The sequence below is a fragment of the Geospiza fortis genome, unplaced genomic scaffold, assembly GCF_000277835.1.
Source record: "Geospiza fortis unplaced genomic scaffold, GeoFor_1.0 scaffold112, whole genome shotgun sequence".
NCBI classification, from domain to species: domain Eukaryota; kingdom Metazoa; phylum Chordata; class Aves; order Passeriformes; family Thraupidae; genus Geospiza; species Geospiza fortis.
This window is the reverse complement of record NW_005054298.1, coordinates 22,295,226-22,310,885: the sequence shown is the minus strand read 5'-3', so window position 1 is coordinate 22,310,885 and position 15,660 is coordinate 22,295,226. Positions and strand designations below refer to the sequence as shown.

At 40.5% G+C, this 15,660-nt stretch overlaps 1 protein-coding gene across 1 annotated transcript in view; it reads right to left on the bottom strand.

Annotated features, from left to right (window-relative positions):
* Positions 1 to 15,660, bottom strand: part of PPP1R1C (protein phosphatase 1 regulatory inhibitor subunit 1C) — a 44,949-nt gene that overhangs the window by 26,036 nt on the left and 3,253 nt on the right. The window lies entirely within an intron of this gene.

Below are 15,660 nucleotides of genomic sequence, written 5' to 3'. Positions count from 1 at the left end.
TGATACCCAGTAGTTTGGAGTCCTAAAATAAAATGTCATTGAAAACATAGACATCAATCTCTCACTGTTGCAATGGGCCTTCTAAAATTTTCCACTGGCAGATATCTGTGTAATTTTCACTGAGGTGGGACAGATCTGTAACACAGGTCTGAGCAAAGAATTAGGCCTAGGCAATATCATTTCATCTGCCTTATTCTCTAAATATTGGCCTGTTGTGGTGTGCTGTGTATAATGGGACAAGCCAGTCCACGCAGCGGGATCAATCACATTTTCTATCACATTCTTTACCATTGTCTCTGTGCATCTTGCAAACATTAACTGATTTAGTAGATTTTTCAATATAAGTATTTCCCATTATCTCTCTCTGAAAGATATTCAAATCACTCATACTCAGGGTTAAAAAGTGTAGTTGAAAACAGGGCTGATTACTAAAGCATGACCCCACAGATACAGAATTAGACAAGACAATCAGGAGTTTCCTGCCATTAATATTTGCGTGAACTTTGGCAAGGTCACTGATCTCCTCCTGGACTTCCCTACCTGTAAATAAGTATAGCAATATCTATTTCAGTATAGAAGTGTCCATTCCAGCCCATAAAACACTTTGGGCCATGAAGTCAGGCTGGTTAAATGGGTGATTATTTATGTGCTCTCAGCCTTTTTTATTGGTTGCATACCAACACATCAATTAGTCAACATTAGACTTTTTTTATTATTCAGGGCACTGGATTCAGCTTAAATGCTGAAATTTGAATAAATCAGGGTCTTTCAGCAAAGAACAATGAAGAGTAAGTTACGTCCCATTCCTTCCTGAAAATCTAAATTTGCCCAGATTAAAAATGTATTTTGTAAACCCCAGCTGATGCTTCCATGGGTAGCAAAAATTGACATCAGTAGCTTTGTTGTGTTTCAGGTCGTGATCCTGAGAATCGCACAACTCCAACCCTTTGGGCTCACACATTTAGTGTTCTGAGTGATGTGACATTAAAATTGTCAGAGCTGCAATATTTACAGCCTTTCCCTTCACCCAGCAGCCTTTATATGACAGGCAACTTTGGGAATAAGGACTGGGCCTGTCTGGAGTTAGACAATTCCTATCCACAGGGCAAATAGTGCCAATGAGAAGCATCAGACAATATGGACATTTAAGAACAACCTGTAAAATCTCATAAACAAACAATTTTCCAAATCAGTAAACAGAGATTGGAAAGTAACCCGAGGGACTGAAAGATACAAACCCCAGGCAGGAGCCATGAAGTGTTTCAGGTGAGTTGTGGGATGAAGGGAAAAGTACAGCTGGCTGGAGATGAAGTTTGGGCAATGGCACATTGTTTCTTTTTGAGGCCAAAAGGAGGATCGCGTGCTAATTTTTGACAGGTATTTTGATGGATAAGACTCAATCAAGAATACGGATTTTTAAGGAGAGGTGACAAGGAATGGGAACAAGGGAAGCCTAAATCCCAGAATGCCATAGACTGAGGCAGAGAGGATAAAACAAACAAACCCTCTACGTATAGAGGATGAGGAGGAGAAGAAAGGCAAGGGGAACATGGAAGGAAGATAGAAGAGCTTGTGAGTAACTGAAGTAGTAATAAGAGACAGGGACATTGAACCCACAGCAAAAGGGGAAATTTAGGGATGACAGAAAGCAGAGCTGGAGTGCAGTGTGGGCTGGAGCTCAGTCAGGAGTTCTCCGCCTGGCCATAAACTTGGAGGCATCTTGGTCTAGCTGAAGGATTACATTAATAATTGTGTGAACACTCTTCCTTGGACAAAGAGGCATTTTCCAGTGTAACTTATAATGCTTCATAAAGTTGCTTTATAAAGCAGTTTAAACAAGTTAATAAAAGCATGTTTTTACAGCAGTCTTACTAGGCACATCCCCCAGCCCAGCTGATCTAAGAGCTGAGCTCCTGTCCTCATCTGAAGGCAGAGAAGAGCCCAGAGGAAGGAGGCAGATTGCAGCTGGAATGAAATCTGCTTGGTGGTGCAGATCAGTCCTTCCATGGATCTGCCCTGCTGGGCAAACATCGTGTCCGTGCTGGGGGAAGCTCTGTGGTCGTTTTAGAATGAGATCAAAATTCATCTGCCTTGCTTCTCCCCCTGGACAATGTTAATGCACTCAGAGCAGCCGTGCAGGGTGAGAGGTGACCTGTTTTAGAGGAGCTGGCCTCTGATGTCACCCATGGGCTCTGCAGAGGTCTCATCCAGCAAAGGCTTATCTCATCCAGCTAAGTACCCTGCTTGCTTTCCCCTCAGCAAGAGCAAATAAAAGCCTTTTCTGTGAGGTTTCAGTCAGGCACTGGAGAAACAGAACAGGTCAGAGAGGCCAGTTTTTACACAAAAGAAACTCAGTAAGAGGCTGGTGTAATTGTTGGAGAAAGCTTCTTGTAGAAAGTTTGGAATTTTCCTTGGGAAAACATAGCTGAGCAGATGAAAATCACAGGGGGCTGATAGATTTGGACTCAGGCAATTTTAGAAACTAAAACCAGAAAATAATCCTTCATTCTCCAGCCATTTAGTGGCAGAAAGAGATGAAATTTTCTAAAAATTATTTTTCAGTCATTTCACATTTCAATTTTTCCATCAGTAAAAGAAAATAAATGTTTTTTGATCTTTCAGTTTACCTCACTGGTGTTTGACCACCACAGTCTGTATCAGTCATTGGTATTTGTAAAACAAGCTCTCTGAACTCTGATTTAGAAATTGACTGACATAATACTTGTTTTTTCTGCTATCAAAACCACTTTTCCTTTCTTCTAGAATACATAACAAGATCCAAAAGTGTTTAATGTTTTCTTTTTGCCAGAGTCCTAACTACATGTTGCCACATCAGCTAGCATCTCGTCACTTTTTACTAAACCACGGAGGTAGGAAAAGGAAAAAAATTCAGAAAAGACCATCATACAAATGCTTACATAGCTAATTGTTTGATTTTCACTTGCTGGTTTTTATTTCCCAGTGTTTATCAATGAGAACTTGACTACAGGTTTAGATGTCATTACATTTAATTACAAAGAAATATCCTGGTAAGCCCTCCTGGAGTGAGTATGTGTTTCTGAAAATATTCCCGCTGCAGAGCAGCTCATTAGCTCCCGAGTGCAGCTGCTGTGGCAGGCGGGGCCGGGAGCTCTGCTCCCTCCTCGCCCCAGCGCTGACAGGAGAGAGCTGCTGCTGCTGCATCCCACTTGCTCATCAGCATCTAAATCACTGCCTGGCCCTTCAGGGAGCACTAATAACAAGATTTGTATAGCAAGCATTAATGAAAACATAGGGCAGAGAGGAATTTGCCATACACAGAGGCATTTGACTGCCTGTCAGGAGCTTGCAGCTCAGGTGTGTAGCTTGGGGAAGGTCCCACGCTGTGCTGACAGTGCTGTCACCAAGGGACCTCTTGTCCCTCTGTCCCAGAGATCATAGCACAGCTTTTCCCAACTAGCTCCTGTCTGTAAGCAGCCCTTCATACTTCATTAAAATACTGCAGGCCAAATGCATCTGCTCTTTGGACAGTTACATTTTTTTTTTCCCAGGTAAATCAGTTTTCTAAACAACCCTGTATTTCCCACCTTCAATATTCAAGTAGCCATTACTAGTACTGAGAGTAGGGGCTGCAATCTCCTTTGTTAGACCAAATCCTTCCTCATGGTGCTCAAAGTCAGCCACTAAATGAAAAGAACATGTTTTCCTCCTTATGCACACAGCAGCATCTGATCCAAACATCTCTGATCACACAGAATCTAAGAACTTGCTTTAAGCTGCACAGCCATAAGAATATGAAATAAAACCACCTTTCACAAGCTACATAGATCAAAATTTCTTTAAAGCTTGCATTCTGGTAAACATAATCTATTTTGGAAGAGACATTACAAGCTAGAGACCTTACAAACCCCAAATGTGAATCTGAATGTATTTGTTTACATCACATGATTCTCAGAAAGGAATTATACTGCCTGATTCACCACCTTGTTATTGCAGCTTCATGCCAGACTCATGGAAATCAGTCTCATTTCACTGGCATGAAACTAGAATACAAGAGTGATGAATAAGGCCTGCAGCCTTACCACAGAGCAATCATGAATTACTACAACAAGCACAAAAGGCATCCTTCTCCTAAGCATTTTTGTTCCAAATTTTTCATTCTCCCTCCCTAATACATGATAAATATTAATATAAGACAAATTCTAAACAAGTAACATAAATCAAATATAGCTTCTCAAAATATATTTTGAAAGAGAATTAAAATTTGCTTATTTTCTCCCTCCTTGAAAACCTACTTAATTTTCTGCCTCTTGTCTTGGTGTTGCATTTCTGCCTGACTTTGTGGCCTTCCACTTGCTGCCAGCTCTGTAAGGCTCTGTTCTGATACTGTCCTGGCTTTGAATGACCAGACATAAAATGGGTTTTGTGGAAAAAGCTGTCATGAAAAGAATAGTTCCATGCAGAATTTACTTTTTCTGAAACACAAGAGGCCCTGTCCTGCTCCATGAGAGAGGGTCAGGTGAGCAAGGGACTGGGAACAGAGTTCCTGATGTGAAGTCCTGGATATGGGGACAATTCCAGAGCTGGCAGGACTTCCCAGAGAGATAATCAACCCAGGGAGAAACATACATGAAATAAACATTCTGTTTGGACAACTAATGTAAAGATTTGCTTTAATTCACAATATAAGCAATGCTTGAAGATATTTTCTTCTAGTTGCTTTCTAAGCAGCACAAACTCCTCTTTGGTGAAGGAAATGGAGACAGCTTCCAAAGAATGACTGGCTAAGTAAGATTAACCAGGAGGAGGCAAGTACTTTATTTTTTTTCTTTTGATCTCTCAGATGAGACATTTTCTGGACCAAACAAAATTCTCTGACTAAATTTCCAGGAGTGACTCTGAGCCAAACTTTTCATGTAATTTGCAGCTGACCATTGTGGACTCCTGGCATCAGAGCTGGGAGGAGCCTCTGGCAGGACCACAGGCGGTCACTGAGGGCAGGAGCTCTGCGTCAGGGTTTGCCTCCACACTGCTTCAAAGCTCCCTAAAATTTACTCATCACAAAGAGATACCACTTATTTAACAGCAAAGTATTTCTTTCTGTTTCCAGCATGACAGAGTTGAGCTCAATCAGAAGTCTGGGGTGTCTGCTATGGCCTGAGCCTCGGCAAAGAGGAGTTCATCCGTGCCCGGTTCTGTGGGTGTTAAGGGGACCTGGGGGGTGGTACAGGCAAACTGAGTCCCACAGGAGTTCAACACATGCTCAGTGCACATCCTGCACCAGCAAAGCAAACTGGCCAAAGGGGAATGCTGGAGACAAGTGAAAGAAAATAATTTTATCGCTGACTTAATAAGCTCATAAGCAACAGCAAGTTTTGCCATCGACTTAAAAGTCAGTATTTTATCCTATATATACAGCATGAACTGGTAAAAATAAAAGAAAAAAATAAAAAAGAGAGAGAAAAGGCAAAATACTTTCTCATTTACTAAATACCAGTTCTAGAATTAGTGCAACTAGGAAGGAACTTCAGCTGTACATAAACTGCCTCCTAGTCAAAACTCTTGCTCATTTGCTAAACTAAGTAATAACAGTCATCTCAATATTCACTACACCGCTGAAGGGCCAGGTTAATACATTCAAATTAGTAAAAATAAATGAGACAAACTGAAGAAAACTGCTGAGATTAATGATGTGAAATTTAAAATCCTTGGTCTATTGGGAGAGCTGTTGGTAAACTCTGGTCTCAAAATGAGTAAAGTAAGACTTAAAAAATATATGATGGTCTACGTATGACCCTTTTATGCGCCGCTACTAAGAATGATTAAAATCTCCCATTTAGATTGAAACACACATTAGAAAAAAAATAATCCCTTATTCTTGCAGCAAATAAATGTAAACCAGGATGATACAGATTTTCTGGCATGAACCAGAAAGGAACAGGACAGCCATCATTTCTGGGTGCCCCAAGCAGTGCTGGAAGGCCAAATTAAACTACAAGGAAACCTTAGAAAATTAGACTTTCACAGACATACAGAACAAGGCAAAGGACAAAGACTGCAAAATAGACCTAAATCACAAAATCTTGTCTCAGAGCTGTCCAGCTGTGTAGAAGAACTCACCTCATTGTGAGGTTACATTGGCATAGGGGCTATTCTGATGTGACAGACATCAATAAAGTTGCATCTTTGCTGTATGGACCAAGGGCAGTTTCCACACTCACAGCATACTCTCACCTGGCCTGAAACCTGGCAGTGGGAGACAAGACTCACTTGAAGGAAATGGGACAGCAGTGGAGATAAGAATGGGTTTGGAGAGGTTAGAAGGCCAGAGCTGTCAAGAAGCTGCTAGCAAATACTCAGAGAAACAGGTTCAAAGAGCAGAAACATGAGTCTGCCATGAGTGTCCCCAAGTTAAACGAACTGCCAGACTACTAAATTTCTTGTTAATGATTGCTACTGTTTAACCAAATGTACTCAACTCTCATGCTCAGAAAACTTCTCAAGCAACTTGCAATTATTGTTGTACTTGGATGAAGTCATAAAAATGTTATTAGTTTGTGAAAAGACTTAACAGTGTCATGAAGTACTTTCAAATACAGAAGGAAGTACCTTGAGCAGACAGCTGCCCAGGGCTGTGAGTCCATCAGTAACACTGCACAGTGTTAGTCAAGTGCTGCTTTCCATCTGCTTGCTTGCTTTAGCTTCAGTCTGTGCTCAAATGACTGAAGAGGCTGAAGATCTAAATACAATACTGAGGCAAAGATCATGAAGTAAAATTCATTATTATCAGAAATATAGTGCTAGCAAATCCCAGGATAAACTTTTAAACCATTTTCTAATAACTCCATGCACAGGAATCAGTTGTGATGGAAAATGGCTCAGAACTGACCTACCGATCTCAGTCTTTGTATCAGTGTTACAGCTGCAAATGCCATCACTGTGAGTGGTTCCTTTCTTGGCTGGGAGCTGTAGGAATATTCTAAGCTCTAAAATAAAAAACAGCAGCAGCAGCCAAAACCAAAGAAACCCCAGCCAAACATTTCTTAGCATGCTATAGCTCATAAAACCATTTAAAATGTATCCTATTTGAATGTGTTTGTACATTCTGGAAAGTGACATTTGCCATGGGAGAAGAAAACCTACAAAACAACAACATTTTTCCTTAGCCAGTGATTATTATTGCTGTCTTAGCAATTTCCTTCCTTTTGGAATAATACCTCCAGGATTTCAGTAAGAATGCTTTGTAAAGCTAGTCCTGGCCAACTGCTTGTGGCTTGCTTTTGGTTAGAATGCACATGCAGAGAGTTCCTCACATACATGTATCATCTTACATGGGAATCAAGTCAGCTACTAATAATAGCTCTTCTTGGGGGTTAGGACCCTTTTTTTACAAAAAAACCAAAAAAAACCAAAAAAAAACAAAGACACAAATATCAGTTTTGTAAAGCCATTGCTGGGTTTTCCAAGATTTGAAAGAGTCAGCAAAGCCAGGTTCCATAATCTCATTCTTGCCTTAAGCACAACTAGGTGGGCTGGAACAACCCAGGGCAATCATTGTTAGCTCAGAATAAGTCAGCAGTAATTTCCAAAGGCATTTTTCAGAATTGCTACTAACCTTAATACATACCAGAGACAGAGGGGACAGTGGCTTTTGTTTTATGCATCTCCATCTGTACTGTCACAGTCAGAAACACCTTGCTGTGATTCCTTTGGAAGGAATATGGGATATGCTGTACACATTGAAGCCTGAGTCACACACCAGCACCAGCATTGCAGGCGGCTTGAAAGCACACCTCTTAACAGTAACAGCCTGCATGCTGTCTACTGCATCTCAAAAACAGACAGTAAAAAGCTAATGTTGGTCAGCATCAAAAATCTTCCCAGTCACAATTCTTGAAAGGGAGAACTCTTTTAGTACAACTCCACTTGGAAAGGAAAAGGATACAAACTAGCACTTAGTAATACAAAGGTGTTGCTCTCAAACCAACCCGGCTTTTAAGTTAAATGGCTCCCTCACTGTGCGGCTGTCCTGCAGATCCTAACACAAGGGGGAAAAGGCAGAACAAGTGCTTCAGCTGATCCCAAAGAATCTACTCTGTGGAGGTGGCCAAGGAAAGAGCAGGACAGGCTCATCCAAATCTTGGCTTTCTACCACCACCTGAGAACAGCTATGGCAGGAACTCCAGCAAGACCTGAAGGGAATGCTGTCCCTCCATGTCACTGAGTGGTGCAGTCAGTGCAGAAGTGTGCAGGTTATGGGGTGTCCAGGTCCCAGGATAAGCCATACTGTAGGGTGCAGTAGAACTGTAGGGTTCAGTTCACTGCTGTACTGAACTTTCACTCTGCCTTGCTCATGTTCATTTTCTGTGTGACTTTGCTTGTCTTATCAGAATAAGGGACATGGCCTCGGGTGAAAAACACAACCTTTACAATGCACCTTCATCTACTTAACACTGCTGACTCTGTTGGTGCAGTTTGGTTCCACAAGATGAATAATACCAAGACATCAATTCTCTGTGGGATATATGCATGCTGGATATCCCATGGAAAACATGAACAAAGAAGGAGCAGGTCACTGTGCTTCATTCTGCTACTCTGATAGTCTCTTGATCCTCCACTAAAGACATTTGAGAAAAAAAATCAGAAGTGATTTTAGATACAGACACAGAAATAAGAAGTTTTGAAGGGGAGAAGGAGAAAACAGAGGTCCTTTCAATGGACATAAAGCTTAATTCTACCCCAGAACTGCTTTGGTTACTGTAAAAAGAGACTCGACTGGTCCATCAGATCTTGTTTCCACCAGCTGATGACACAGGCAGCTCAGACTCACGGGAAAGCAAAGCCAAGCTCTGCAGCTCCCTGCACTCTCACTGAGTTTCTGCAGCCTTCTGCAGTTGGCAAAGCCTTCCAGGACTGATAGGTTCAATTTGTTTAATCTCTGGTAGCTTTAGGTCCAGATTCAATGAATTCCCACTTTTGAGGTATTTTGAAGTGAAGTTTCAACTTCAGTTACACCATATAAAGAGTTAAATTCTGTCTCTAAAAGCTCAATAAATGGGCTACCTTGATTGATGCTTTAAGTGCAACCCCTTCCCAATATTCTGAACATAATGAGGTTAGTGCTAAAAGCTGGATTCTCTCTCATCTATCTGCATTATCTATTTATTCCACACGCGTCACCATGGTAAATGAGGGCTGCATTAAGTACTAAATAGCAGAGGTCAGAAAAACCCTGCGTTGTATTCTTTTCCCCTCAGCAAGGCTGAAACATCTATTAATGGATTTCAGTTTATTACCTGATGTGAACTAAAAAATACATTGAAAATATCAATATTAGCACATTATTGAAGTTTGATTTAAACATAATCTCAAAAAAACCTATCTTGATATTCCTATTTTAAAAATGTAATCTTATAATGTTTAAATAGACTCAAGTTCAAATATTCTCTGAATTTTTTTTTCCATTAAACACCCCTCCTCCCAAAAAAACCAGAATCTTTGCCACAGGCTAAACTAGACATATTTTGATCCAAAGTCTCTTTTAAAATGCCATCAACACCCCAAACTGTATACTCATGGAGTTGTATTAAATATAGCTTAAGTATTTTGATTATAAGAAGCAATTACACCTAGACATTTCATTTTTTAACTAGAAAACCCACCATCTATTCCAAATTCTCAGCAAAACAAACTATGTGAGGTAAGTATTTGGCACAGTGCAAATCTGTGAAGTGCTCCTCTTTACAGAGAGCAGAATATTTATCCTTCTGAATGCAATGAAGTCAGAATCTGTCCAGCTGACTTCCTCAGCAGGTCAGGCAGCCGTGCCCACAGCCATTCCCTCCCAGGGCACGGCTCTGTCGTGCTGTACTCACCGAGGTGATAACAAATGTAAACATTCCAAACGCTTATCAGCCCTGACCCCGAGTGATCAAGCAGCTGGAGAGCTGTAATGTGAAGCCATGTATATTAAAAATAATTTGCAAATAATCTCCTGGGGTGGAAGAAGGCTGTTTCTATGGTGCTTTTGTATAAGGAACAAGGAAAACAGACGAAGAGTACAAAGTTCAGCCTCTAAAAATACCACATTCACTCTCAGATAGTTCCACGGACATTGACCCTTCCAACACAAAACCAATGGGAGGCAGGGAGCAGGAGGAACAAGTGAAATCATGGCACACATTAGGAGTTTAGCTGCACTGGTAAATAAAAAATTATTTCAATTCATTTCTTGGCTATTCAAGGCTGGAACAAGAGTAATGGATTAATGCAATTCCATCCATTCTGGGAGCAAGTAAAGCTTTGGAGTTTTAGCTTCATGCCCTCTCAGCTGCCCCACTTCTCTGATGTAGGCACAAATCTGAGTCCTGGTTGAATATCCAACCTCTATTTCCATCCTCCAGAGCTTTCCCAGGCAGTGTTTGCACCCATCTCACAGAGGGACAGTAGGCTCTGGGGACTGGGAGCGACTCATTCTTGTTTTGACTAAATTTACTCACTTCAGCCAACTAGGAGAACCTAGTTTATATGGGTCATGTAAAATGTACCTGTACAGTCAATCAATCAACACTGAAAATGAAGGAAGCATGGATAAAAATAAACAAAAAATTCAGTAAAATAAGTGAATTTTGACCAGAACATGCACAACAGCTTTTGGTTTTGATGTCCCTGTCTAGCTGTCAGACCCTTCACTGTTTACTAACTAAAGAGACAGCCCAGACTCTATTTGGCCTCTATATGAAATAGTACATGTTTCCTACTGTTTCACACTATATGGTTTACACAACTGCTAACATATTCACAGGGAATGTTTATATTTGTGAATTACTGTGTTCAGGACCCCAAGAATTGTGAAAATACAGCTGGCTGCTTTGGTGATAACCCTCAGTCTAGGCACAGCACTGCACACTGCATCCCAAGCAAGCCAGGCCTTGTCCCCCAGCCTGCTGTCCTTACTGCACTGCAGGGAGCATGACAACTCTTCTGACAAATGGTGGCAGTGACATATAAAATCCTCATCCTCTCATGAACATGGAGCATCTTCATGAAATGGAACATTTTTCCCTTTTTAAAATTCATTGTTTCTTTCTGGAGCCTGTGAGCTGTTCCTTCTGGGCTGAATAAAGAACAGCTCAGGCACAGGTTCTTGACATTTTTTTTTTTCTTTTTCTCAAGTTCTTGAGCTTTCCTTTTGGTTTTCATGGAGTCTGTATTATACTACATATGTGTGAGGAGCTTTTGCTGTGCCTTGTCCCAGGGAACTCTGTGGGTCTGAACAGCAGCATAAATTCAGAGTAACCCAAATGAAAAAGCATGTGAGCATAGTGTATAAAGGTAGGAAAAAGGGATCCTGTCTGCCACTGAACATTTGCAGTCACACATCATCCTGCAAACAGCAGGATATTTTCAAGCACAGACATTTTTATCTCTGTTCTAGAACCCCTATCACCTGTCAGGTGTTACACAATGTTTACTTTACATATTTCATTGTTTGACTGTGTCAGATAGTCCTTTCCAGCCCAGGCTGAAAGCACAGGAAGGCCCTCGCTGCCTTGACGCGTCCAATCTCTGAACATCCTGGTGCCATCAGTAATGCACAGTGGGCTGTACCAGCCCTCTGCTGTCAGGGGACACAAATGGTTTTCATTGCTGGCTGAAACACCTCCACAGACTCCTGGACTGATATAAAAAGAGATAGAATACTTAAATGGCATATACATTTAGCATATAGAAAGACCAACTAGTTTGACCAAAAAAAATTACAGCTAATGACAGTTTTTATTCATGTACTGCTTTTCTGACTGCTCTATTACCACATTAGAACCTAAATTTGCAATTGAAAACAGCTGCTATTTGGCTTACTCACTCTCTAGTTCTTGGACCAAAGTAAGCAGTATGTCCTACCAGAATCTCAATAGCTTGAAAAACATATCTGTTTCCATGAACTCTGAGACCAAGGGTTTTCTGCTGAGATTTTTCCCTGAGAAAGTAGAGCAGAACTGCTTGACAATGCTCAGTAACACCTGCCTCCTACTAAGTACATCTTTCCTTGAGCTCAGGTTATTTTGTCTTGGAAGAAAAAAAAATGTGATCATTAGATCTAAACCCAAACACATTCATTCACCTAGAAGCATGATCCAACTAACATTAGTCACAAACCTTAATGCTGGGCAAAGTGACTCACGTTAATCCCATCAAGAATGTGCTGCTGGTACAGTTTGCATCAGCAGAAAAGCACATCTGTCTGTGGTAATGAGATTTATTGTGAAGGCAAAGTCCTGGAGTGTCTAAAGCCAATTTAGCATTAAAACCTCAAATAGTTTGGGTTGTCATGGAATTGACAAAGGTGTAAGGACAGATCTTCCTCCACCACTCACCTGGCTGTATTGTTTGCTGCTGCACTAAATACTGAGACTGCCCCTGAGGCATCTCAGCAGAGCTCTGGGGAAGTGACAGTAAGCTGAAAGGCAAGGATCCTTTCTAGAAAACCAAAAATCATCTCGGAATGAGAAAGCAAAACTGCTAATGCCCAAACACAAGCTGCAAGCACCTTCCTTGTTCAGAGACAGGTACAGATTGCATTTCTTCAAGTTATGATTTCCAGCATTCAGGAAGCTCAGAGGTACTGTGTCATACTGGGAAGGTATGTTTTATATTGCTTTTGCAGTGATAATATATCCTTACTGCTTTGAAATGAGGTTTGAAAAGCCCAAAAAGGCAGCTGTATCTCTAAACACAGAGTAACATTTACAGTACAAACAAGGATGTCAAAACAGGCAACAAAGCTGAAAGGGGAGTTGGAAACAGCAAATACACAGAAAATCTAGATACACAGAAGTTTATCCTAATGTTTACCCATATTCCAATGCTTCAAGATGACTGAACACTTTGACATAATCTGAAGAGCCTTTGCCAGCCAGACTGTTTGATGTTGTGTTGGCTCTGTGACAAAGCCAGTCTGTGCAGGAACGCTGGCATTGTTTTCTGATCAAAGCAGCCCTAATGGCATTAAACCTGAGTTGTGGTCTGACATGCTTTCTTCCCTCAGCCATCAGTTCTCTACTCTGCCACCAGCTTTTTCTTGTTGCATTACAATATTCTGCTGTTTTAAAGCATGCTCAGATGTTTTTTTCAGCTAATAAGAATTGATATTCCCATATTTTCTGCTATGCTGGGCATGGAGACAGGAGGTTGTGCATACACAGAAAAGGCTACTTGTGATGGTGATACTCAGTTTCTGCTGACTCCAAGGATATTGCAAAGGGAAAAGGAAGCAGGAGAGCTTTAACAATTTTTGGATTAGGCACTTGTGTAGTGCAATAGTTAAACATATCTTTAAAACTAATCAGATGCTCAGAAAATACAGTTCCACTGATGGCAACTGAAGCACAATAGATTAAAGTGACTTCATAACTGAGGTCTCAGTTTGCTAGTGCTAGCTTCTCTGACACAACCCATCTAAGAGCACTTTACACAGAACTTACAGGTAGAGTTAAGGGTTTCTTCATTGCTGTGTTGCTTCACAAGGTCCTATTGTCCACTGCAATCACTGTTGCTGCTGCAACTCAAGTTTCACTTTTGTTGACTGTGATTGCACTTATACATGGTGCCAACCAGGGTGAGCGTGAGGAAATGTGAGAGTCAATGATGCTACAGGTTGGATACGAGCTCCTGTAGTCACATTTATCACCTGACTTTAAAACATTCAGTGTGGTCTAACACTGCCTCCTTGAAAGCAAGGAAGTCACGCTGACTCTTCTCATAGTTTTTGAGCAGCTGTTATTGGTTTAAAATTACTTAGGCCTAGTAGATATTCCATCTTCACTTTATAGCACAATTGACCTGACATAAATAGGTGAAGACATATCCCTACCAAAGCTGTAACATGCATCAGGGATGGATGAAAAGACTTAGTAGAAAACAACTTTTAGACCTTTTACAGAAGAACTCAAGCTGAATTTATTATGAAGTTCTTAAATGTCCAAACACATTTTATTGCCTTCTGGTTTCCAGATGGGTGTGCATCCAGAGCACCAGAATACCACAAATATGCTACTTTTTTTTCCCCAGCTGCAATCAGAAGCAGCTGTAACAGAAGGCTATAGAAAAGTCTGATCCTTAGAGCATGCCTGTCTCTGGTTTTCAAAAAATGAGAAGTTTAGATAATTTGCATAAACTTTGTACGGACGTCCAATTATTTAGGATTGCATTAGGACACACATTTCAGACTCTTGGAAGCATATCCTTCACTAGATCCTTGCTCCTAATGAAGGAAGTGGAATACTCCAGTGGGTAAAATACAAGGGACAGGACTCTTGTTTAGCCCAGCTCTAATAAAAAAGCATGGCTCTGTCAGTATCACTGGAATTCTCTACTGCTCAGTTTTCCCATTGTTCTAGGGAACCACACTTCTAAAGCAGTTTTTTGGGTTGTCAGGTTACCACCCCTACTTTGTTTGTTTTTTTTTTTAATTAACTGCATCCATTTGCAGTGATGAATTTAATATTTTATTCATCCCCCTGAATTCTGTTCAAAATCCAGTAACTGATCAGCATTTTGGGGTTTAATCAGCAAGGTGTCAGGAGGCCCTAGCACCAGCTGGCTCTGAAGGTTGAAGGCACACAACCATCTCAGAAGCTGTACAGCACATTGCAAGATGAAGGCCACAAAGACTTTATTTAGTATTTGCACATACGTTTTAAACCTGTTGTCTGCCTTTCCAAGCTGGCTTTACTGTCCTTTTACTCAGCAGGCTTACAGAGCTATCTGCACACACCCTGTCCAAAGCACTTGCCCATATTAAGCAAGGGACCCCCTATGGAAATCTACATGACCCTTGTGGTGAAGGGCAGGAAAATGAAGCTGCTTTTAAAGTTTCAATTCTTTATCTGGCTTTATGGAAAATTTTAAATCAGGACAAGGTTATAATTTAGCCAAATAATAAATTCATTAATATTAGTTCCCAGTATCTAGAAAGAGCAAATAATATCTAAATAAACAAATCTAAGTAAGTGAAGACAAATACTAACTCATGGGCTTATATGGAAGTTGGCTGAAACCTGCAGCAATCCTGACTCATAATAAAAATGATTTATTTAGAGACTTATTATGAACATTGCAGGAAAGGTGATAACAGACATGTACCACTTTGTTTACAGTAAAATTTCCTGTAAATTAAAGAGTTCTTATTCTTTGTTTGGTTTTGATTTGGTATTGTACCAAGTATCTGTTTATAAAAGGAAATATGACGGTACAAAGTGTACAAAAGGAATTGCAGAAGAGATTAACAGTTAAGGTGAATTTGCTTTAAATTAAGTCCTAGCAACACAGACAGTGTAGATCCCAGTATTATCTTATATAGGTAAAGAAAGTCAGTTCAAAGCAGATCTTTCATGCACCATTTTTGAGAGCTGAACTACTGAAATTCAGGACAGAAAGCTACTCTCCCAAAAGATTTTAAAAAAAGATTCAGGTGACTAAGAAATATGGCAGGAAAAAAATGTTGCAGAGCACAACAAAGGAAAAGTTTGATATAAAGTAGGCACTGTGTTCCAAGGGATTAAGTATTTAGGATTTTCTCCTTTTTGTGGATTTTTTTTGTTTATAACACTCCCTAAACAGCTTATTAAGGAATCTCTCTGAAGTCATGTTTCTATGACAAAGTATGTCTCAACCTCAAAT